Source organism: Arachis stenosperma, chromosome 4 (genome assembly GCF_014773155.1).
Source record: "Arachis stenosperma cultivar V10309 chromosome 4, arast.V10309.gnm1.PFL2, whole genome shotgun sequence".
Classification (NCBI taxonomy): Eukaryota; Viridiplantae; Streptophyta; class Magnoliopsida; order Fabales; family Fabaceae; genus Arachis; species Arachis stenosperma.
Genome location: NC_080380.1, coordinates 127,910,061 through 127,935,053, shown reverse-complemented (window position 1 = coordinate 127,935,053; position 24,993 = coordinate 127,910,061). Strand labels below are relative to the sequence as shown.

General features: G+C 34.4%; 1 pseudogene; it reads left to right on the top strand.

The window, feature by feature from the left end:
- Nucleotides 1–1,710: 1,710 nt before the first annotated feature.
- LOC130975475 (uncharacterized) lies at nt 1,711–23,685 on the top strand (annotated as a pseudogene).
- Nucleotides 23,686–24,993: the final 1,308 nt, after the last annotated feature.

Genomic DNA, 24,993 nt, shown 5'->3' with positions numbered 1-24,993 from the left:
AATCAGAGAGAGAGAGAGAAAGAGCTTGAAGCTTTGACCAGAGAGAGACGACGAGGATGGGAATAGAGAAGGAAGGAAAGAGAAACGAGAAGCAAATGTGAGCGACGGGTAAGAAAGAAACCCCAAGACTGAGTTGAGGAGCGACGGTGAGAGCTTTGACGACAAGGACAGAGACAACGACGGAGACTGGCTTGACAACGATGCCATTGGCTCCAAATCGACCTTCTGGTGACATCGAGGAGAAGCAGATCCAGGAGAAAAGAGTCGAGTAGTCCTTGAAGAGGCGACGACGGCAACCGCTAGTTGTCACCGCCGACGGTGATAGTGGTGGCTTTCTGCAGTCTGAATGTGGCGATAGGATAGGGGTACTAGGATTTTGTTTTTAGAGAGAGAGAGAGAGAGGCAATGGCAGTTTGAGGGAAGAGGTGGTGGCTATTGTTGATGATGTAGATGATGGTTGATTCAATGGTAGTGGCAGTAGTGTGGCTTGGTGGTTGGTGATATGGTGGGTGCAGTGTGAGGTGAAAGAGAGAGGGTGCTGTGATGCAATTTTAGTGGTGCAGTGGGTGGTGTGTGGTGGAGAACTAGTGGTGAGGGTGGGATGACAATGGTGGCTGGTGTGTGGAGTGGAAGAGAAAAATGTTAATGATGATGATGGTGGTAGCTATAGAAGGAGGGGTAAAATTGGAAAAAAAATATTGACCATATGTTTATTATAAAAAAATTAACAGTAATAATAAAATTGAAACTTATCAAAAACGTTAAGGATAATATTAAAATGAATTAAACGTCAAAGATTAATTTTAAAAAATTTCAAAAATTTTAGGGACAAACACATACTTTATCCTAGTATTTTTATTAACAAAATATTAATTCCCAACAAGATATAACATTGCAAATCAACAAAAAAGGCAAACAATAATTTACGATTCAAAGGGTAAACAATAATCTAAAAATCAAATAAATTATCTCTAATCCAAAATTAACAAACAAATCAACCAAAGAAATCATGAAATGGAGAACAAGAGAAAAAAAAAAGGCAAGAGAAAAAGTGTAATAGTGTGGAGACTGGAGGTGCGCCGAGGCAGAAGGTGCGGTGACGAACCAGAACACTGGAGGCACGGTAAGCAGTGGCAGAGCTTCACTCAGACAAGGGGGGGCCATGGCCCCCCAAACTTTTTATAAAAAAATTAGTAGTACTTCATCAAAAATAAAGAATAGTTCAATTGGTTTAAATGCTTTACCATAACTTGAAGTATCCACTACTGCTACTGCCTTTGCTTCTCAAAACAGTGAAACACGCTACTGCCTTTTTACTTCTCTATTCAACAAGCAACACTCCCTTTACTTTTGAGTTCAAATATAAAAAATTAGGTATTTTTTATTTATTTAATTTAATATTATTTTATATTTTACTATTTATTTAATTTAATTTTTTATATGATAAAAAATATTATAATATTTAATAAGTATTGATATTATTGTATTTTGATGAATTGATAAAAAAAATTCAATAAATATTATAAATTTTAATATTTATCCTTCTAACTTTTTTTTACATATTTTACAGAATATATATTCAAATTTTTATACAAAATAATGATGAAAAATCAAAGAATTGATGCATTTTTTAAGAGGAAGGCTAATATTCAAGAAGGGAAGCATATAACTTCTACAATATCAACACCTGTAGATAGTTCTTCCACTATAATGAATCACGAAGAAAGTGAGATACAACCTTCAAAAGTTCAAAGAGTTGCATCTGATGAGTTTGACATTAATTCTTTGGAACGAGACCCTGAAAAACGACATCATATTTGGCAATATCACCCAAACCAGAGAGATGAGGTTAGACGAGCTTATCTTAAATGGGTTCCATATCAAAAGCATCTTGACAATTATCATCTATCTGGTACGAAGCATCCAAGACGATTTCAATATGCTTGGTTTGGTATTTTTCCTTCATGGTTAGAGTATTCACCTTTTGAAGATGCTGCATATTGTTTATTTTGTTATTTGGTTAGCAAAAAACCCAGTGGACGTAATGGGTCAGATATTTTTATTAGTAAAGGGTTTAGAAATTGGAAAAAAGTTAATGATGGAAAGAATTGTGCTTTTCTTAAACATATTGGAGATCCTTGCTCACCACACAATAATGCAGTTGGAGCATGTCTAGATTTATTGAATCAGGTAAGTCACATCCAAAATGTAATTGAGGATCATACTTCTGAAGAAATTCAAAAGAATCGATTGCGTCTAAAATCCTCCATTAATGCAACTCGTTGGCTTACATTTCAAGCTTGTGCTTTCAGAGGCCATGATGAGACTCCAGAATAAAAAAATCGAGATAATTTTCTTGAAATGATAAAACTCATAGCATCTTACAATGATGAAATTGCAAGAACTGTGTTAGAAAATGCTCTATATAATGCTAAATATACTTCACATCAAATTCAAAAAGAAATCTTGCATATACTCTCAAACAAGGTGAGAAAGCATATTTGTGAAGAAATTGGAGATTCCAAGTTTTGCATTGTAGTAGATGAAGCTCGTGATGAATCCAAAAGAGAACAAATGGCACTTGTTTTGAGATTTGTTGATATACATGGTTTTATTCAAGAGCGTTTTCTTGATCTTGTACATGTCAAAGATACTACATCATTAACTCTAAAACAAGAATTGTGCGGCATTCTTTCTGGACATGGTCTTGATGTCTCTAATATTCGTGGTCAAGGATATGATGGCGCCAGCAACATGAGAGGAGAATGGAATGGGTTACAAGCATTATTCTTAAAAGATTGTCCTTATACTTACTATATCTACTGTTTTGCTCACCGATTACAACTTGCATTAGTTGCTGCATCAAGAGAAGTTATTCCTGTGCATCAGTTTTTTTCAAAATTGACTTTCATCGTCAACATCATTTGTTCTTCTAGTAAGCGACATGATGAGTTACATGCTGCCAAGACAGATGAAATTGTCCATTTATTAGAGAATGATGAACTTGAAACTGGTAAAGGGGCAAATCAAATTGGTACTTTGAAACGAGCAGGTGATACTCGATGGAGTTCTCATTTCTCTTCTGTTTGCAGTTTGATAAATATGTATGGTGCAACGTTGACTGTTTTACAAAAGATTATTGTGATGGATCAACTTATTCTCAGCGTGGTGATGCAGATAGTGCTTACAATACCCTGACCTCATTTGAGTTTGTATTGATCTTGCATTTGATGAAAGATATGATGGGAATAACTGATATTCTTTGTCAAGCTTTACAAAAGCAGTCTCAAGACAGTTAATGCTGTGCAACTAGTTTATTCTACAAAAACACTTATCCAAAGTATGAGAGATGACAGATGGGAGGAATTATTTAAAAATGTGAAATCATTTTGTGAGCAACATGATATTCTAATTCCTGATTTAACTGCTTCTTATGTTGCAAGGCAAGGACGCTCGCGTCACCAAAAAGATCATATTACAGTTGAGCATTATTTTAGAGTGGAGATATTTTTAGTCACAATTGATAAGCAATTACAAGAGTTAAATAGCAGATTTAATGATCAAGCAATGGATCTACTAAGTCTGAGCTCTACTCTCATGCCTAAGGATGCTTACAAAATTTTTGACATTGCGAAGATTTCTACTCTTGTTGATAGCTACTATCCCGAAGACTTTACTGAACAAGAGAAGATTAATTTGCCTTTTCAGCTTCAGCATTTTATTCTTGATGTTTGTCATCATCCAGAAATGAAGAATTTGTCAACTATTCATGAACTGTGTAGATGTTTAACAGAAACAAAAAAATCAAAAGTGTATTACTTGATTGATAGATTGATTCGTCTGATATTAACTCTTCCAGTTTCTACAGCTACTACAGAGCAATCATTTTTAGCAATGAAAATAATAAAGACAAGGTTAAGAAACAAGATGGAGGACGACTTTCTTGCGGATGGTTAAGAAACAAGATGGAGGACGACTTTCTTGCGGATAGTTTGGTTATTTACATTGAGAAAGAAATTGGTGAAAAGTTTAGTTCTGACTCAATTATTGAAGATTTTAAGTCATTAAAAACTCGAAGAGTACCATTATAAACCATAGTTGTAAGAACCGGACCGGACCGGCCGGTTCGACCGGAAAATCGGTGAACCGATGGTCCAGCCGGTTCGATTTTAGCTTTAGACCGAAGAAGGAAGCAAACCGCTTAAACTCGGGCGGTTCGTCACAAACCGGACGAAACCGGTCAAAACCGGCCGGTCCTATGGTGCTCAAATATTCAAAAATGCATGCAGTGGGTTTCAAACCTGTGTCTCCTTGCTAGACAAGGATAAGGAATGCCACCAAGCTAGCGTGTTCATTTGGGAATTTATGTGTTAATTATTCTATATATTATATACATACACAACTAAATTATTTTATATTTATTTAATTTAATTTTTGTTTTATACTCATTTTTTTAATTCTTTAGAATTTATAGAATTATTAAAATAAGTATCAAATATTTTAACATTTACATTTACATATTAAAATGTTAGTAAAGATATTTATTTTAAATTTTTTAGAGTATTGAGTTAGTAGGTCTTCGAAGATTTCGACTTAAGACTAATTAGTAGGGACATCTAAACATCACCACCAAATTTATGAAAAATTAATGGAGGGACGTAATGTGTTCATCGTTTACTATCTTGAAGGACTAAATTGATATTTTATTTTTTTTCAAGAACTAATTAATTTGAAGTAAAAAATTTTAAGGATGGACCTAATTGTCACTTTATTCAATTTTTTTTATTTTATATTTTTTATTTACGTACGATCAGTTCTATCGGTTCAACAAGTGACCCAGTGACCCAGTAATCTGACCGGTTCGATCACCGGTTCGGTTCTGACAACTATGTTATAAACTATTTTATATTTTATATCTGTAGAATTATTTATTTATTATCTTATTAGTAACAAACTTAAAGAATAATTATATTTATAAATTTTATTTTGATATAAATATTATTATTAAATTTTTATGTTAAATTTTCGGCCCCAAAATTTTGGTTCAAGCTCCGCCACTGACGGTAAGGTTAGAGATGCAGCGAGGATAGAGACATGATGAGCAACGGCAATAAGTAAAAATATTGTCGAGGGAAGGGAGCAGTGACGACGAACCAGAACCAAGAAGAAGCAGCAACAGCAACATAACAGAAAAAATAATGATGTAAAAGTGAGATAGAAGACGAAGAAGATGGTTGACAGCAAATTTCGGATAAAAATGATGAAGATGGTTGACAACTTTTTATAGAGAGAACGAAGGCAGCTGAAAACTCTGGATAGAAACAATAAAGACGGATGAAAAATTGGGATGGAGATAATAAAAACATATAATAAAAAAAATAAAAATAAAAAATAATTAAATCTTATTTTATTTAATACTCATTAATTATTATAATAATTAATAAATATTAAATAAAATAAGTTCTAACTGTTTTTTACTAATAATTTTTTTGTTACTAATTATTTTTACATTAACATATATATATATATATATATATATATATATAAAATAGAATTACTAAAATATCTATAATAACCCCTAAAAATTAAGAGTAATTAAATAAATTCGTAGATCACAGAAAATAGGGCAGCCGGACGAGAATCTTCGTTGGGGTCCTGCATTTGCTTCAGGAATTTTTTTTTTTTTTTAACATTTTCATCCGTATGGGAAAAATTTTTTTTAGATTCCAATTTAAAACAATCTGACAATCTCTGCAAAAATCCTACACCTGGAGGAGTTTTGTCACCCTTAATTTGAACATACCACATCATCAATTAATTAAACAAATTAAATAATGATTAGTTCGGTATTCTTCCACGTCACTGTGTCTGATTTACTTGCACTAATATTCTATTTCTTATGGATTGCAAGATCCAGGCAACCCCCTTTGTCTTCAGCTCAAATTCCAATTCAACCCTCCCTGATTCCTGAATCTTCTCCCTAACCCTAAGGCTCCGTTTGATTGATGTATTTGATGAGACATAAACACAGAGACACAGACATTAAAGACATGGACATAAAATATTTGTGTCTATGTATTGTGTTTGGCAAAAATAAGAAATAAGACACATATATTTAAAAAAGACTAAATTACCCTTCATTCAACCACAAATTTTACCACTATTACAATACACCTATTATCCCAAACAATGCATGCCATCACCATTAAATTTTTATTTCTTCTAATAATTTTTTATTTCTTCTAATACCATCTTAAATTATCATTTAAATATTAAATATATAATTGTTCTTAAAAAAAAATAGAAAATTAAAATTCAGAATTTATCAAAGATTAATCAAAATTTAAATAAATAAAAAAATTAAATGTACAAATTTTTTTTTGAAAAAAATAGAAAAGTAAATTTAGTTGTAAAATCTAAAAGAGAAAGAGAAAAAAAAGAGACTAAAACCCCATAGTGGTCCTCTAGATTGACGCCATTCACCAAAATTGTCCCTGAGATTCAAATTTCACCAATTACGTCCCTGAAATTGTGAAAATTGCACCATAGTAGTCCCTGACCCGTTTTCCGTTAACGGCGCGATGACGTGGCTTGATGACGTGGACCTTTGGTGACACGTGTCACCCCATGGTTTGTCCACGTGTAACGGTATGCTGACGTGTCGGTCAACGACACGTGGCATGTTGACGTGGATGAGTATGCCACGTGTCACAGTGCTATTTTGCCACGTGTCAGATTATGCCACGTGTCGCAATGCTATTTGTCCACGTGTCATCTACTATGTCATCGTTACATGTGCATCAAATTGGTCCCTTACTTTGCATCAAATGACTCATTTTAGTCCCTGAAATTGAATGTCGTGCACCAAATTAGTCCCTTCATCAGTTTTTTCTAATTTTTTTTATAAATTTAAACTTCTCATTATATATTTGAATACACTAATTTTAATTACATTTTTATTATACATATTTTATAATAAATTTTTTAATTAATAGTGTTAACTTATATCATTAGAGTACATGTTAACTAAAACCAAAACTTTATTATTACCTCTTGTGTTTATTTGTATCTGTTTTAATGCTGTTTAAGTCATGATTATAATAAGTACTTATATTGATTAATAGTGCAATATATGAAAAAACCGCCTAACTAAATTATAGATAAAATGAATTATTATAATCAACAGTATAAATCTATCTTATTAATTTAGTGAGAAATTAATTATATGAAAAATCGGACATTCTTAAAATGGATGGGAATAACGAATTTATATTAATTAATAACGAATTTATATTAGTTAATTAGTGCCTTATCAAGTATTCATAAAATATTTATTAAGAATGTCCGATTTTTCATATAATTAACTTCTCACTAAATTAATAAGATAGATTTATACTGTCGATTATAATAATTCATTTTATCTATAATTTAGTTAGGCGGCTTTTTCATATATTACACTATTAATCAATATAAGTATTTATTATAATCATGATTTGAACAGCATTAAAACAGATACAAATAAACACAAGAGGTAATAATAAAGTTTTGGTTTTAGTTAACATGTACTCTAATGATATAAGTTAACACTATTAATTAAAAAATTTATTATAAAATATGTATAATAAAAATGTAATTAAAATTAGTGTATTCAAATATATAATGAGAAGTTTAAATTTATAAAAAAAATTAGAAAAAACTGATGAAGGGACTAATTTGGTGCACGACATTCAATTTCAGGGACTAAAATGAGTCATTTGATGCAAAGTAAGGGACCAATTTGATGCACATGTAACGATGACATAGTAGATGACACGTGGACAAATAGCATTGCAACACGTGGCATAATCTGACACGTGGCAAAATAGCACTGTGACACGTGGCATACTCATCCACGTCAACATGCCACGTGTCGTTGACCGACACGTCAGCATACCGTTACACGTGGACAAACCATGGGGTGACACGTGTCACCAAAGGTCCACGTCATCAAGCCACGTCATCGCGCCGTTAACGGAAAACGGGTCAGGGACTACTATGGTGCAATTTTCACAATTTCAGGGACGTAATTGGTGAAATTTGAATCTCAGGGACAATTTTGGTAAACGGCGTCAATCTAGAGGACCACTATGGGGTTTTAGTAAAAAAACTTTGGGAAGATAAGAAGACAAATTTTAAAAACTCAATAAGGGTAAAAGAGTAAAAAATTAGTGTCTCACAAGTTGTGTCTCAGTGTCTCATCAAATTGGAGGTACACAAATTTAGTGTCTCCGTGTCCATCTGTGTCCTCCCATGTCCTTCGAAAATCTGTGTCTCACCAAACCAAACAGCAGACATGTGTCACCGTATACCACTGTGTCTATGTCTCAGTGTCTGTGTCTCAGTAACCAAACGCTACCTAACTGACCCAAACAATGCTGAGTTTAATAATTAAACACCTCATTCAATTATTGATATATAAATGCATTTTAAATTGGAAATACATTTTCTAGTATATGTAATTAATGGTAGGCAAACAAAATTTTTTTTGGATTGTTTCCGGTTCGAGTTTAAGTTTTGATATAAAAACTTTTACTTAGATAATTACAATCCTTTTTAACTAATAAATTAATTAATTTCTTAGTTATAGAGTTTTGATACAAATAATTCCCTCATGCTAAAAAAACAATAATCTAAATTTATTTTAATTATTTAAGTTAACATTTAATTCTATACATATAGTATTTATAATTATACATTTATTATATTAAAATTATACATCTATTACAACAATAATTAATGAATAAAATTAAAAAAATAAAATTAATTTAGACTGATTTTTATTATTTGTTAAAGATTTTTATAATAAAAATTAAGAAATAAATGTTGACGTTACATTATATAAATATAGAATAGAATTTAGGGCAGTGGCGCAGTGCCTATTGAAAAGAATCTTTCATAATAAAAAAAAAAGCAAAAAAAAATCAACGGTTAGGAGTCAAATAATTAGATTACTTAATTAAAAGGATCCCGTAATCAAATGCCGGATGCACAAACATTTGATGACGTTGGCGCCATTTTGTTGGTTAAGCATGAACTCATCCATATATGATATATAGAATACTACTAGATGTGACATAAAAGAAAAATTAAACAAATCCTTAACTAATCCTAAATGGGTTCTTTAATCTCGTGCAATTGCAACCATTATTGTAAGTAGTCTTGTTAATAAGACAAAGTTTAATGAGGTTATAACTTGTAATCCGCTTTATATAGAGTACGGTACCTTTCTATTCATTTAGGAATCATAAATTAAAAAGGTCGAAACAAGAAAGGACGTGTTAGCTTCTATTATTGTGATATGACTCTAGTTAATTACCATCACAATTGCTTTATATTCATTTAACCATGATGATTTAATAATGTATCGTAGTCGTAGCTAGTAACATTTTTTTTTTCGGTCGCGGTAACAATTTTTAATTTAATCATCTATTTATTTCAAAATTTGGATATATATGGTGTCTGGCCTGCTAGATACTTATTTTTATTAAGTTTGAATTTACGGTTTTTATTCGGTGTTATATATGTTTTTGGTTGAATATAAATCATTTTTAACTTCGAGCCAAGTCTAATTTGACACAAATTAAAGATTATACATATTATTGAAAAATCATATTTTTTTGGATAAACTTCGTGATAAAGTTATTATATTTTCGTACTTTTACAAATATTTATATTGACATAATGTATAATTTTTTATTAAAGTAATTAATTTTTGTACAATACTATTGCCTAATATTATATATTAAATTTTAATTCTAATTTTTAAAATTCCGTTACTTTGTTTACTATATATATATATATTATTCAAAACTATATAAGTTAGTTTAGTATTGAGTTGGCCTAATTACTTTGTTTACTATATATATAATATTCAAAATTATTGAATTCGAACCGCTAACTCTTAGAGGAATGATTTGACTATTCGATCAGTTTAAATTGATGTTTTATAAGACCAATTATCACTTAATTTTAAAAGTATAATACAGTATAATTTGATGATCAATCAATTTAATTTAATTTAGTCATCCATTAAATCAAATCAAAATTAGACTTTTTTTGGCTAAAAAAATTAGTTATCATAAATTTGCTATCCGCCGGCCTCTTCACCCTTTCTCTTAAAAAAAAATTATTAGTCTACAATTATATTTTGAATATATATATAAATATGTATAGAAATATCTATTAAGATACTAATAATAATAAGCCCTAAACTTCTGGAGGATATTTTATATATAATTATATATAGGTACGATAAATAGAGAAATTGCTCCATCAACAAAATCCTCAGTTTAATAATTAATGAATTTGAAGTAACGCCCTATTAATGCCAATGGATAAACCGAACCCAACTACGTTAACATTTTGAATATCTATCTGTTTGATGATGACCTTCATCAGTATTCAGTACTCAGAATAATAAATGTGATGACATTATTAAACTCAATCCAATAAATAAATAAACAAATATAATACAAAATAATCCAATTAAGTGAACCGCAAACCACATAACATTTGGCATTGTCCCTATTCAACATCAAATGCATTTATGCATGCAGAGTTAGATGGATAATTAGATATATTACTACATGTATAGTTGCAAGTTGAAAATTCGTTATTCCATGTTGAAGGAATAGATGTGTAAAGAAATCTGGATCAGACACTTGTTGTGATTGAAAAGGAACACAAAACCAATTGACAAAACTAATAAATGAAAAATTATTATAGTACAAGTGAAACCAGCCATGTATTATTACTCTCTTCAACCCATCCCCAGACCACAAACGCCTCAAGTCTATTTTGTAGACCAAAGCTTCGGCCAAGTACACAAAATTATTTTGAGGAATGTTTGGAAATTAAAACCTTTTAGTGTACATTCGTCAATTTTTTTAAATTATTTTATTTATTTTAAATTTTAGACTTTAAATTATAAATTTTTACTTTTAAATTTTAAATTATAAATCTATATTAAAATTAGCTAATGTTTAGAAGTTATTTTAATTTCCTATATACTTTTTTATGTATCTATTGTATTTAATTAATTGGTCAATTATAGATTAACATATATCATTTTAAAATTGCAACTGAGTCTAAATTTTAGCCTCCTAGATTGATGCCATAGTGGAGCAAAACAAAAAAAAAAGGCTGTGGATTTGATTTTCTTTTTTTTTTTGTTCAAACACTTTATTGGAGATTTTTTTTCTAGAATAAATTAAAAAAATTTATTATTTTCTATACAAAATTAAAATAATATATATATATATATATATATATTGCTATAGTTCGCTTAATGTCAAGGCAAACTGTACTAGATTTTACTTAATTTGTCTAAATATTAGACGAATTAGAAGTTTCATATGTCAATTGACTCAGTTCTACTAGATATTAGGCGAATCGTAAAACATCTCGTAATTATAAATACAACAAATGTGTGGATTAATTTAATTTATTCTCACCACAGTACATGAATTCACTTTCTTTAGTTCTTTTACCTCCTTATTTTTATTTAAAAAATGTCTCAAATACCATTAGTAGAAATTTATTATGATAGAGAAATATTATTAGACCATAATAATATATTATATTTGATTCTCTTTAATCTATATTTATTGATATGCTACTTGATGTGAGATGTCTAGCAATGTTGAATAATTTTTTATTGTATGTTATTGGTCAGCAACACAAAAAATAAGTGAAAAAAATTTACTATAAATATCTAATAGAAGTAATGATACTTTTTTTATTATAAAAGTATTATTTTAATAAATATCAATTAATTGATAATTTTGTTTAGCTGAAATGTTTGTGTGTGTTATTTTTATTTGTTTGCCATAGATATTGACTACATAGTGATGATGATGACATAAAATTAATTAGCAATGGACACGATTATTTTTCTAGAATTCATATTTTGAAATTATTTATTTATCTAGTTAATCTGTGTGAGAAAAGTTTTTTAAAAATTAGTGATGACACCCAATCAAGTAGGATCGTGAGAAAAAATATTACGAGATTGGACATTGATCTAAACATGCTACCTAAGGACAATAATGATGGACCGAATCTTCAGATGTTGAGAGTCATGAGGGTTTTATAATTAGAGATCCAATGATCGATCCATATCTAGTTAACCCTATATCCGCTGGTGAAGAGGTAGAAAATGAACCGATTGATATATCTGATGATGATGAAGAGAACGATGTTGAGATGAACTACTTTACAGACTCGCAACTCGCACTAATTTAGCCTACTATTTTTCAGCCATATGGTTGGTGCACGAATTTGTGATTCGCACAACTAACCAGCAAGTGCACTGGGTCGTCCAAGTAATACCTTACGTGAGTAAGGGTCGATCCCACGGAGACTATTGGCTTGAAGCAATCAATGTTTATTTTATTAATCTTAGTTAGGAGGCCAAAAGGATTAAAAGTGAAATTACTAGATTTGATTATAAAAATAAAAGAGAATAACAGTGTTACTTGTTGTGCAGTAATGGGGAATATGTTGGAGTTTTGGAGATGCTTTGTCCTTTGACTTCAACTTTTCCTTGAAATCCTTCAATACACGCAAGGCTCCTTCCATGGCAAGCTCTATGTAGGGTGTCACCGTTGTCAATGACTACTTCCCATCCTCTCAGTGAAAACGTTCCTATACTCTGTCACAGCACGGCTAATCATCTGTCGGTTCTCAATCAGGTTGGAATAGAATCCATTGATTCTTTTGCGTCTGTCACTAACGCCCAGCCCTCAGGAGTTTGAAGCACGTCACAGTCATTCAATCCCGGAATCCTACTCGGAATACCACAGACAAGGTTTAGACTTTCCGGATTCTCATGAGTGCTGCCATCAATCCGGCTTATACCACGAAGATTCTGATTAAGGAATCTAAGAGATATTCATTCAGTCTGATGTAGAACGGAGGTGGTTGTCAGGCACACGTTCATGGATTGAGGAAGGTGATGAGTGTCACGGATCATCACCTTCTTCATAATTAAGCGCGAATAAACATCTTAGATAAGAACAAGCGTGTTTGAATGAAAAACAAAGGAATTGTATTAAATCATCGAGACGCTGCAGAGCTCCTCACCCCCAACAATGGAGTTTAGAGACTCATGCCGTCAAAAGTATGTAATTCAGATTTGAAAAATGTCATGAGGTACAAGATAAGTCTCTAAAAGTTGTTTAAATAGTAAACTAGTAACCTAGGTTTACAGAAAATGAGTAAACAAAGATAATTGGTGCAGAAATCCACTTCTGGGGCCCACTTGGTGTGTGCTGGGGCTGAGACTAAAGCTATCCACGAGTAGAGGCCTTTCTTGGCGTTAAACTCCAGGTTATGACGTGTTTTGGGCGTTCAACTCCGGATCATGACGTTTTTCTGGCGTTTAACTCCAGACAGCATCATGAACTTGGCGTTCAACGCCAAGTTACGTCGTCTATCTTTGCGCAAAGTATGGACTATTATATATTTCTGGAAAGCCCTGGATGTCTACTTTCCAACGCCGTTGAGAGCGCGCCAATTGGACTCCTGTAGCTCCAGAAAATCCATTTCGAGTGCAGGAAAGTCAGGATCCAACAGCATCAGCAGTCCTTTTTCAGCCTAAGTCAGATTTTTGCTCAGCTTCCTCAATTTCAGCCAGAAAATACCGGAAATCACAGAAAAATACACACACTCATAGTAAAGTCCAGAAATATGATTTTTGCCTAAAAACTAATAATATTTAACTAAAAACTAATTAAAACATGCTAAAATCTACATGAAATTACCCCCAAAAAGCGTATAAAATATCCGCTCATCACAACACCAAACTTAAACTGTTGCTTGTCCTCAAGCAACTAGATAAATAAAATAGGATGAAAAGAAATTAAGAAACAATAATATCTCAGAGTTTCAAGTGAAGCTCAGATTCTAATTAGATGAGCGGGACTAGTAGCTTTTTGCTTCTGACAGTTTTGGCATCTCACTTTATCCTTTGAAATTCAGAATGGTTGGCATCCATAGGAACTCAGAATTCAGATAGTATTATTGATTCTCCTAGTTTAGTATGTTGATTCTTGAACACAGCTACTTTATGAGTCTTGGCCGTGACCCTAAGCACTTTGTTTTCCAGTATTACCACCGGATACATAAATGCCACAGACACATAATTGGGTGAACCTTTTCAGATTGTGACTCAGCTTTGCTAGAGTCCCCAATTAGAGGTGTCCAGAGTTCTTAAGCACACTCTTTTGCTTTGGATCACGACTTTAACCACTCAGTCTCAAGCTCTTCACTTGGACCTGCATGCCACAAGCACATGGTTAGGGACAGCTTGATTTAGCCGCTTAGGCCTGGATTTATTTCCTTGGGCCCTCCTATCCATTAATGCTCAAAGTCTTGGATCCTTTTCACCCTTGCCTTTTGGTTTTAAGGGCTGTTTGGCTTTTATTCCTTTTGATCCAAATGTTTTTTTTTTTCGCAAAATTTTTTTTTCACTGCTTTTTCTTGCTTCAAGAATCAATTTCATGATTTTTCAGATCATCAATAACATTTCTCTTGTTCATCATTCTTTCAGGAGCCAACAATTTTAACATTCATAAAATTCAATATCAAAATTATGCACTGTTCAAGCATTCGTTCAGAAGACAAAAAGTATTGCCACCACATATAAATAATTAGAATTTTCCTTATTAAGAACTCGAGAAAAATTAAATTGCCTCTTTATTCTACAAATCTACTATTTTATTCATGTTTGATGATGATGAGAAAAATAAGTTATAACTTAATTGGAAATAAAGCCAAAATAGATATGCTAATTACTACTACTCCTATATAACTTCTAAGGTAAAATCCTATAATAATACTATCACAGAGTTAAAGCTAGAGTTAGAACTTAACAACCTGTATTTTGGGAAGTGGATGTTCCTCTAGTCTGTGGGGTGCCTTCAGGAATTAATTTCTGACGCTTCAGCTCCCTTAAGTTCACATCCTTGCTCTTCCTGTTCTCTTAGGTGCCATGATCTTAATGAGTTTTAGCTCAGTGATCATGGCAAATCACACCAAACTTAGAGGTTTGCTTGTCCTCAAGCAAAAGAAAGGAAAGGAGAGGAGTAGTAGGAGAGGCATTTTCGAAAAAAAGATAAGATGAGTTGAAAAAGATATGAGAAGAAATTAAAAATATTTGAAAAAGAATTGGATTGGAAAAAGATTTGTGTTTATGAATTAAGATACATTTGATATTTTTGAAAAAGGGATTTTAGAAATTAGGGTTCTTAGAAAACTAATTTGATTTTGAAGAATGACATTTTGAAACATGTTTATGCAAGAAATCATGAATTGAAACATAAAAATTTAGAAAAATTGTAAAGAAAAACGAATTTTACCTCCTCCCCACCATCCTGGCGTTAAACGCCCAAACGATGCATGTTTTGGGCGTTTAACGCCCAAATGTTGCTTCTCCTGGGCGTTCAACGCCCAGCTGATGCTTCTTTCTGGCGTTGAACGCCAGGAAGTCCTTTGTCACTGGGCGTTTTTCTGAACGCCCAGGATGCTGTCAATCTGGCGTTAAACGCCCAGAAGGTGCTTCTTTCTGGCGTTCAACGCCCAGAAGATGCTCCTTTTTGGCGTTTAACGCCCATATGGCTACCCTTACTGGCGTTGAACGCCCAGTGGGTGCTTCTTTTGGGCGTTCAACGCCCAAAATGTTTCTTACTGGCTTTTTCACGTCAGTGAGCTTCCAAATTTTCCTGTAACTCTGTGAATTCAATCAATTGCTATTTTACCTTGAAGATACCTTGACATATACCTGTAAAAATCAATTAATTACTCAATACGAATAAAATTAAATTTTGTGATTGGCTGGGTTGCCTCCCAGCAAGCGCTTCTTTAATGTCATTAGCTGGACTATTACTGAGTTTTAATCAAGTCTCAGTTTTGAGCATTCTTGCTCAAAATTTCCTTCAAGATAGTGTTTGACTCTTTGTCCATTAACAATGAACTTTTTGTTAGAGTCATTATCCTGAAGCTCTATGTATCCATATGGTGATACGTTTGTAATGACATATGGACCTCTCCACCGGGATTTTAATTTCCCGGGGAATAATTTGAGTCTAGAATTAAATAGCAGAACTTTCTGCCCCGGCTCAAAGACTCTGGATGACAATTTCTTATCATGCCATCTTTTCGCTTTCTCTTTGTAAATCTTTGCATTTTCGAAAGCATTGAGTCTAAATTCCTCTAGCTCATTTAACTGGAGCAATCGTTTTTCTCCGGCTAACTTGGCATCAAGGTTTAAGAATCTGGTTGCCCAATAGGCCTTGTGTTCCAGTTCCACTGGCAAGTGACATGCCTTTCCATACACAAGTTGGTATGGAGAGGTCCCTATAGGGGTCTTGAATGCTGTTCTGTATGCCCACAGAGCATCATCCAAGCTTCTTGTCCAATCCCTTCTACGGTTAATTACAGTCCGTTCCAGGATTCTTTTGAGTTCTCTATTTGAGACTTCAGCTTGCCCATTAGTTTGTGGATGATATGGAGTAGCTACCCTGTGGCTAACTCCATAACGAACCAAAGCAGCATAAAGCTGTTTATTGCAGAAATGAGTGCCCCCATCACTAATTAACACTCTAGGGATACCAAATCTGCTGAAGATGTGTTTCTGGGGGAATTTTAACACTGTTTTAGTGTCATTGGTGGGTGTTGCAATAGCCTCCACCCATTTGGATACATAATCCACTGCCACCAGAATATAAGTGTTTGAGTATGATGGTGGGAAGGGTCCCATGAAGTCAATGCCCCATACATCAAACAACTCAATCTCCAAGATCCCTTGCTGAGGCATGGCGTAACTGTGAGGTAGATTGCCAGATCTTTGGCAACTGTCACAATTAAGTACATACACTCGGGAGTCTTTATAGAGAGTAGGCCAGTAGAAGCCGCTTTGGAGGACTCTTGTGGCTGTTCGCTCACTTCCAAAATGTCCTCCATACTGTGATCCATGGCAGTGCCATAGGATCTTCTGTGCTTCTTCTTTAGGCACACATCTACGGATTACTCCGTCTGCACATCTCTTAAAGAGATATGACTCATCCCAAAGATAATACTTTGCATCTGTGATTAGCTTCTTTATTTGCTGTCTACTGTACTCTTTGGGTATAAATCTCACTGCCTTGTAGTTTGCAATGTCTGCAAACCATGGCACTTCTTGGATGGCAAAGAGTTGCTCATCCGGAAAGGTTTCAGAGATCTCAGTGAGAGGGAGGGACGCCCCTTCCACTGGTTCTATTCGGGACAGCTGATCTGCTACTTGATTCTCTGTTCCTTTTCTGTCTCTTATTTCTATATCAAACTCCTGCAGAAGCAGCACCCATCTTATAAGTCTAGGTTTTGAATCCTGCTTTGTGAGTAGATATTTAAGAGCAGCATGGTCTGTATACACAATCACTTTTGATCCTACTAAATAGGATCTGAATTTATCAATGGCGTAAACTACTGCAAGTAGTTCTTTTTCTGTGGTTGTGTAATTCTTCTGTGCGTCATTTAAAACACGGCTGGCATAGTAAATGACGTGCAGAAGCTTGTCATGCCTTTGTCCCAACACTGCACCAATGGCATGGTCACTGGCATCACACATTAATTCAAATGGTAATGTCTAGTCTGGTGCAGAGATGATTGGTGCTGTAACCAATTTAGCTTTCAGAGTCTCAAATGCTTGCAGACACTCTTTATCAAAGATAAATGGTGTGTCAGTAGCTAGCAGGTTGCTCAGAGGTTTGGCAATTTTTGAAAAATCCTTTATAAACCTCCTGTAGAATCCTGCATGCCCCAGAAAGCTTCTGATTGCCTTAACATTGGTGGGTGGTGGTAATTTTTCAATTACCTCCACTTTAGCTTAATCCACCTCTATTCCCTTGTTTGAGATTTTGTGCCCAAGGACAATTCCTTCAGTCACCATAAAGTGACACTTTTCCCAGTTTAAAACCAGGTTAGTCTCTTGGCATCTCTTTAGAACAAGTGCTAAATGGTTAAGGCAGGAGCTGAATGAGTCTCCAAACACTGAAAAGTCATCCATGAAGACTTCCAGAAAATTTTTCACCATATCAGAGAAAATTGAGAGCATGCACCTCTGAAAGGTTGCAGGTGCATTGCACAGGCCAAATGGCATCCTTCTGTATGCAAATACTCCAGATGGGCAGGTGAATGCTGTTTTCTCCTGATTATAACCTGAATATCCATCCAGGAAGCAGTAGTATTCATGACCTGCTAGTCTTTCTAGCATTTGGTCTATGAATGGTAAAGGAAAATGATCCTTTTTGGTGGCTGTATTGAGTCTTCTATAATCAATACACATACGCCACCCTGTAACTGTTCTTGTAGGAACCAGTTCATTTTTTTCATTATGAACCACTGTCATGCCGCCTTTCTTAGGGACGACTTGGACAGGGCTCACCCAGGGGCTGTCAGAAATAGGATAAATAATCCCAGCCTCTAGTAATTTAGTAACCTCTTTCTGCACTACTTCCTTCATGGCTGGGTTCAGCCGCTTTTGTGGTTGAACCACTGGCTTGGCGTCACCCTCCAGTAAGATTTTGTGCATGCATCTAGCTGGGCTAATGCCCTTGAGATCACTGATGGACCACCCAAGAGCTGTTTTGTGTGTCCTTAGCACTTGAATTAGTGCTTCCTCTTCCTGTGGCTCTAAGGTAGAGCTTATGATTACAGGAAATGTATCACCTTCTCCCAAGAATGCATATTTTAGGGAAGGTGGTAATGGTTTGAGCTCGGGTTTAGGAGGTTTCTCCTCTTCCTGAGGGATTTTCAGAGGTTCTACTATTTTCTCTGACTCCTCCAGATCAGGCTGAACGTCTTTAAAGATGTCCTCTAGCTCTGATTCGAGACTCTCAGCCATATTGACCTCTCTTACCAGAAAGTCAATAATATCAACACTCATGCAGTCATTTGGGGTGTCTGGATGTTGCATGGCTTTGACAACATTCAACTTGAACTCCTCCTCATTGACTCTCAAGGTTACTTCCCCTTTTTGGACGTCAATGAGGGTTCGGCCAGTTGCTAGGAAAGGTCTTCCTAGAATGAGAGTTGCACTCTTGTGCTCCTCCATTTCCAGCACCACAAAGTCAGTAGGAAAGGCAAATGGCCCAACCTTGACAATCATGTCCTCAATTACACCTGATGGGTATTTAATGGAGCCATCAGCAAGTTGAAGACATATCCTGGTTGGTTTGATTTCTTCAGTTAAACCAAGCTTTCTGATAGTAGATGCAGGTATTAGGTTGATACTTGCCCCAAGATCACATAAAGCTTGCTTGGTGCAAGTACCCTCTAATGTGCATGGTATCATAAAGCTCCCAGGATCTTTAAGCTTCTCAGGTAAGCTTTTCAGAATGACTGCACTGCATTCTTCAGTGAGGTAAACTTTTTCAGTCTCCCTCCAATCCTTCTTATGACTTAAGATCTCTTTCATGAACTTAGCATAAGAGGGTATTTGCTCAAGTGCTTCTGCAAACGGAATCTTTATTTCAAGAGTCCTTAGATAGTCTGCAAAGCGGGCAAATTGCTTATCCTGTTCCGCTTGGCGGAGCTTTTGAGGATAAGGCATTTTGGCTTTGTATTCCTCAACCTTAGTTGTTGCAGGTTTATTACCTACAGAAGTGGGTTGGGGAGCCTTCTTAGAAGGGTTGTTATCAGCACTTGTATGTGACTAATTCCCTACTGGCATTTGAATGCCAGTGGTAGGAGCTGGAGTGGCGTTAGACTCCACTTCCTTGTTTGTCACTGGCGTTTGAACGCCAGAACCATGCTCCCTTTGGGCGTTCAACGCCGGATTCATGCTTGTTTCTGGCGTTGAACGCCAGGAATGAGCATGGTCTGGGCGTTCAGCGCCAGCTTTATTCCTCTCTGGGCTCTGATTGTCTTCAGAGGGATTTTGAGTCTCTACCTGTTCATTTCTTGGTTTCCTGCTGCTTTGAAGTGAGGTATTTAATGTTTTCCCACTTCTTAATTGAACTGCTTGGCATTCTTCTGTTATTTGTTTTGATAGTTGCTTTTCTGTCTGCTTTAATTATACTTCCATGTTCCTGTTAGCCATTCTTGTTTCTTGTAATATTTCCTTGAATTCGGCTAGCTGCTGAGTTAGAAAGTCTAATTGCTTATTGAATTCATTAGCCTGATCCACTGGACTGAGTTCTGCAGTTACTGTTTTAACTTCTTCTTTCATGGAAGATTCACTGCTTATGTACAGATGTTGATTTCTAGCAACTGTATCAATAAGCTCTTGAGCTTCTTCAATTGTCTTTCTCATATGTATAGATCCACCAGCTGAGTGGTCTAGAAAAATCTGAGCTTTTTCTGTAAGCCCATAGTAGAAGATGTCTAATTGCACCCATTCTGAAAATATTTCAGAGGGGCATTTTCTTAGCATCTCTCTGTATCTTTCCCAGGCATCATAAAGAGATTCATTATCTCCTTGTTTGAAGCCTTGGATGCTTAGCCTTAGCTGTGTCATCCGTTTTGGAGGGAAATAGTGATTCAGGAATTTTTCTGACAGTTGCTTCCATGTTTTTATGCTGTTCTTAGGCTGGTTATTTAACCACCTCTTAGCTTGATCTCTTACAGCAAATGGAAATAGTAATAATCTGTAGACATCCTGATCCACTTCCTTATCATGTACTGTGTCAGCAATTTGCAAAAATTGTGCCAGAAACTCTGTAGGTTCTTCATGTGAAAGACCAGAATACTGACAATTTTGCTGCACCATGATAATGAGCTGAGGATTCAACTCAAAGCTACTAGCTCCAATGGAGGGTATACAGATACTACTCCCATATGAAGCAGTAGTGGGGTTAGCATATGACCCCAGAGTCCTCTTGGACTGTTCATTCCCACTTAATTCCATGTTGGAATAAAAGAAATGGTATATATGTTGATATTATTTATTTTATAAAAATTAATTTTTTTTATAAAATAAAATAAAAACGAAATAAATAAAAGAAAGTGGAAATATTTTGAAATTGAAAATTGAATTTTTATATAAAATTTTCGAAAAATGTAGTTCAAAATTAGTTAGAAAATAAAATTTTTTTGAATTTTGAATTTTATGATGAAAGAGAAAAACACACAAAAGACACAAGACTTGAAATTTTTAGATCCAATGCTCCTTATTTTTCGAAAATTTTTGGAGGGAAAACACCAAGGAACACCAAACTTAAAAATTTTAAGATCAAGACACAAGAAAAACTCAAGAACACCTTGAAGATTCACAAGAACACCAAGAACAAAAGGAAGAACACCAAACTTAAGATTTTTAGAAAACTTTAATAAAATTTTCGAAAATTATAAAAAGATTAGCAAGAAAACACCAAACTTAAAGTTTGGCACAAGATTAAATCAAGAAAAATTATTTTTGAAAAAGGTTCCAAAGCGTATACCCAATTATCAAGAATATAAACCAATACTCTAGCCAATTGGGAATAAATGTAACACTTGTTCTAGATATTCCAATTAATGCTTTAAAAAGAACACAAGTGAAACAAGAAAAGACACAAAGCAAGAAAAACTCAAGATTAAACAAGAAAAATAAGCAAGAACAACTTGAAGATCAATGAAGAACAAAGAACACAAGTCGAAATTTTTAAATAAAAATATGAGATATGCAATTGACACCAAACTTAGAACAAGACACTAAACTCACGAAAATTAGCAATTAATTAAAAAAAATAATAAATTTTGAAAAGAAATTTTTGAAAAGAAACTATCCTATCAAGATTTAATGACTCTATAACAATAAAAATAAAAATAAATTATTCCTAATCTAAGAAATAAAATAAGCCTTCAATTGTCCAAACTCAATAATCCCCGGCAACGGCGCCAAAAACTTGGTGCACGAATTTGTGATTCGCACAACTAACCAGCAAGTGCACTGGGTTGTCCAAGTAATACCTTACGTGAGTAAGGGTCGATCCCACGGAGACTATTGGCTTGAAGCAATCAATGTTTATTTTATTAATCTTAGTTAGGAGGCCAAAAGGATTAAAAGTGAAATTACTAGATTTGATTATAAAAATAAAAGAGAATAACAGTGTTACTTGTTGTGCAGTAATGGGGAATATGTTGGAGTTTTGGAGATGCTTTGTCCTTTGACTTCAACTTTTCCTTGAAATCCTTCAATACACGCAAGGCTCCTTCCATGGCAAGCTCTATGTAGGGTGTCACCGTTGTCAATGGCTACTTCCCATCCTCTCAGTGAAAACGTTCCTATGCTCTGTCACAGCACGGCTAATCATCTGTCGGTTCTCAATCAGGTTGGAATAGAATCCATTGATTCTTTTGCGTCTGTCACTAACGCCCAGCCCTCAGGAGTTTGAAGCACGTCACAGTCATTCAATCCCGGAATCCTACTCGGAATACCACAGACAAGGTTTAGACTTTCCGGATTCTCATGAGTGCTGCCATCAATCCGGCTTATACCACGAAGATTCTGATTAAGGAATCTAAGAGATATTCATTCAGTCTGATGTAGAACGGAGGTGGTTGTCAGGCACACGTTCATGGATTGAGGAAGGTGATGAGTGTCACGGATCATCACCTTCTTCATAATTAAGCGCGAATAAACATCTTAGATAAGAACAAGCGTGTTTGAATGAAAAACAAAGGAATTGTATTAAATCATCGAGACGCTGCAGAGCTCCTCACCCCCAACAATGGAGTTTAGAGACTCATGCCGTCAAAAGTATGTAATTCAGATTTGAAAAATGTCATGAGGTACAAGATAAGTCTCTAAAAGTTGTTTAAATAGTAAACTAGTAACCTAGGTTTACAGAAAATGAGTAAACAAAGATAATTGGTGCAGAAATCCACTTCTGGGGCCCACTTGGTGTGTGCTGGGGCTGAGACTAAAGCTATCCACGAGTAGAGGCCTTTCTTGGCGTTAAACTCCAGGTTATGACGTGTTTTGGGCGTTCAACTCCGGATCATGACGTTTTTCTGGCGTTTAACTCCAGACAGCAGCATGAACTTGGCGTTCAACGCCAAGTTACGTCGTCTATCTTCGCGCAAAGTATGGACTATTATATATTTCTGGAAAGCCCTGGATGTCTACTTTCCAACGCCGTTGAGAGCGCGCCAATTGGACTCCTATAGCTCCAGAAAATCCATTTCGAGTGCAGGGAGGTCAGGATCCAACAGCATCAGCAGTCCTTTTTCAGCCTAAGTCAGATTTTTGCTCAGCTTCCTCAATTTCAGCCAGAAAATACCTGAAATTACAGAAAAATACACACACTCATAGTAAAGTCCAGAAATATGATTTTTGCCTAAAAACTAATAATATTTAACTAAAAACTAATTAAAACATGCTAAAATCTACATGAAATTACCCCCAAAAAGCGTATAAAATATCCGCTCATCAATGGTCATCCACCTCACTTTACCATGTTGAATCTGGATGCAATGTGCTCGGATTGTTCTTTTGGTTAGGGAAGTCCCGATGATAATCTGATCAAAGAGTTCATAGTTGAGCAACAGTTTGAGAATAAGGAGGAAGTTCTTATGGCAATAAAGATGTATAGCATTAGGAGGGTCATGGAGTATAAGATATTAGAGAGTGATCATTTGAAGTATTCAGTTCAGAGCACTCAGTTTGGTGTAGGTTGTCAATGAAGCATATGTGCTTCCTATCATCGAAGGTAGGAAAAATAGGAGGTGAGGAGATACAATGGTCCTCATTCATGTCTGCAAACATCAACGAGGCAAGATCATAGAAGGTTGAACTTGAAAGTGATAGCTCAAGCGATCTTCACCATGGTGAAAGCTGATCTGACCATTAGCATAAGAATTTTGCAAAGATCTGTGGAGACCTACTTTAGCTACAAAGCATCGTATAGAAAGATTTGACACTCAAAGCAGAGGGTAATCGCTACAATATACAAAAATGAGGAGAAATCATACAATGAGCTTCCTAGGTGATTATTTGCAATGCAAATGTGCTTACCAGGTGTGTCTTATTACGTTATCTTTAGTTTTATATGCAGTATTATTGAACATACTAACCAGAATTGTTATGATGTAGGTATATGAGTTCAACTTGTAACTCAACCAAGTCGCGCTAATGAGTACATTATTATGTTTTATTGGGTGTTTTGGATTTTTTCACCATGTATTAAAACTTTCAAACACTGCAAACTGCTGATTTCTGTTAATGGTACTCACTTGTATGTTAAATATGAAGGCACCTTGCATATGGCTATAGCCCAAGACGCTAATTTAAATATGGTAGTAAAGGAGAAGACGAAGAAAGTCTGGTCATTTTTTCTGTCTTACCTAAGGCAGCATGTCACATCATAACCTGATATCTTGGTCATTCTAATAGACACACGTAAATTGATGCTATGCTGAATGCTGATGGAAGTGGTTGAAAACCGCCTCATGTCTTACAAGCTTTTGTACAAGTATATTGCAGCTAACTTCATGAAACATTTCAAGAATAAAGATTTAAAAAAAGTATTTATCAATGCACCAAATTCAAAATCACGAAAGAAGTTCGTTCACTACTTATTGAGAGCAGAGAACTTGGCTATTACCAACTGGTTAGAGGAGATACCACAATTAGTCTGGATACATTATATTAATGAAGGTCGTCAGTTTAGACATATGATCACAAACATATCCAAATATATCAATATTGTCATAAAGACCACACATAATCTACCAATCACCGCTCTTATTAAGTCAATATAATTTATTAGTATATTTAATTTATAACCTATTATCATATTACACTAATAATAAAAAACATATATAATAATAATGCTAATAATATACAACTACTATTTTAAATACACTTAAAATTTAATTTAAAATCACAAATATTTTATTGTAAATATCTAGTTTTATATTATAATCTACTTTAAAAATATTTATTTCTATAACAATTAATAATTATTTTACATAACACTAATCTAATTATTC